Raw genomic sequence first — 2311 nt, 5'->3', positions numbered from 1 at the left:
ATAAATTAGAAGACAACCAGGCCCTAGCTCTTTGTCTTGCTGAACCCTCTGATTCTGAAATAGAATTTGCAGAGAAAGAATTCCAGTCTATGCTACCTCAACAGGCAGCAGTTCCTTAGTCTCTTCCTCAGCTTAATCAAGTTATGAGAAGAACTCAAAAAATTATGCCTACCGCTCCTACAAATTATTATTACCCTTGACCTTCTCCTGTCGATCTTCAATTTGAAGTAGAAGGAGAACCTGCCAATTTTTCGATCGATGGTAATACTATTTTTGAATGGAATATTGATGGTTTTTCTGAATACCAAATCATCAATCTCTTGAAACAGATGCTTATGCATGCTACAACAGCAAAACTTAATCATTCATCTGATTCAGATGTTGCTAAAATGATAGCAACAGGATTTTTCGACCAACTTCGTGGTTGGTGGGATTTTTATCTGTCTGAAGGTGTTAGACAGCAGATTATAGGTGCTATGACCCGTGTTCTGCAACAGCTAACTGAACAATTAGCTGATGGCAACTATGCCCAGCGAACTGTTGACCAAGAAGATGCGGTAAATACTCTGGTCTACACCATAACCCTTCACTTTGTTGGACCAGCTGAAATCCTAGGTGATCGAACAAGAGAACAATTAATGAATCTTCAATGTCCTACACTATCTCATTATAGATGGTATAACAGATACTCTAAAATTCTATGTTTCAGTATTACAGACACTTTATATATATATATATATATATATAAGAAGGCTGCCTAGTCACATGGCACTTGCCCCCAAACATAGAAACTAGAGAGTTTACTGCCCCATCCCTCGCAAAATAAAAAATTCCATCCATATTGATGCCCTTACGTATGCTCTCATAAGCAGAGGCCACATGACCAGGCAATGATCTGTTGATATATATATATATATATATGTATTTATATATAAAAAATTTAGGATTGAAATTAAGCTCTTGAAAGTGGTTTCCATTGTCAAGTGTATCTTTTTCATTCGGTATTTTTTTTTTAGCTGAGACGAAATGAGATACAAAATATAAAAGTACATAATCTCGGTCATATATCGGTCATCTCGGTCACATTTCGGTAATTTAGTTTCGAAATTTTGCTCATTTTGGGAAAAAAAATGCACTATTTCGTCGAAATTTCAGCCATCTCGATCATTTCGTTTGGTTCATTTTGCTAATTTCAGCCACTTCAGCCATTAGCGCTCCAAAATGGCTAGCTAAACACATGGAAGAAAGTATGCAATTTCGACGAAATTTCGGTGGTTTTGAAACCACCGAAACGAAACGAGTTCTCGAACCTTGCTTCTAAGTGATTACTATAGTCAAAATCTTTTTTTTTTTTTTTTTTTTTAATGATTCTCTTCAAATAGGAAAACCGTGGAATCAAGCATTATCAAGGCATCCAGCAAGAAGCAAAACTCCATTTTCAGATTAGTAATAGATAGATTTCAAGTAGAACTTTTTTTTGCTAATAGATTTCAAGTAGAACAAATTGCAAGTACTGGTAGAAATCTTCAGAGGGTTTTAAAACATTTGTTCTTGATGGAAGTAGTGATCCATTTAGGTGGCAAGTTCTGGAACAATTGGATCTGGGTTGGCTTCTAATTAGAACTATGGGGTCCATTCAAATTTCTTCATTTTCCCATGCATATGCTGGCCTGACTATATTTAGTTTATAGCCTTCCATTGAGAAGCATATTAAGTGGAAGACTTTATTGTCAGCACTCACCAGTGGGAATGGTTAATGAAATGGGACCCATGCTAGTGAGATGTGGTTTACATTCCCTTCATAAAAGCCATTTCCGGGTCAACTTGTTGAAGGCCACAAGGAAATATATTGTAATATGACTGTTTATAATTGAGGACCATAAAATTCTATTATCTGAATCTGAACCTGAACCTGAACCTGAACCAGAAACTGAACCAGCATCGAAGAAAAGTTGTTATATACCGATGGGATACTATTGGGATGAGGAACGCTGGTTGGCCGCTTGGCCAATGCAAGTGTATAGAGGCAACCAACATTGGTGGCTTGGGTGGTCATTTTTCTGTACAGGAGAATGCGATCAGGCAGTGTTCTTTCTCCCCATGTTATTCTTACTTAATATTTTGACGGACATTCTTCATCATGCTATCTGATAATAGTAATGTTTCGGTATGACTACGTAACATCGTGTGCATAGAGCAAGTTCAGAAGTGGTATTGTTGAAGGTTCCAACAACCCCAAACCTAGAGGTTTTGGGTGGAGAATATATGAAGGCATCAGTATCAGCCGATATATATTAATTAAGGTAAAATG

Source organism: Macadamia integrifolia, chromosome 1 (genome assembly GCF_013358625.1).
Source record: "Macadamia integrifolia cultivar HAES 741 chromosome 1, SCU_Mint_v3, whole genome shotgun sequence".
NCBI lineage: Eukaryota > Viridiplantae > Streptophyta > Magnoliopsida > Proteales > Proteaceae > Macadamia > Macadamia integrifolia.
This window is presented reverse-complemented; position numbering follows the sequence as displayed.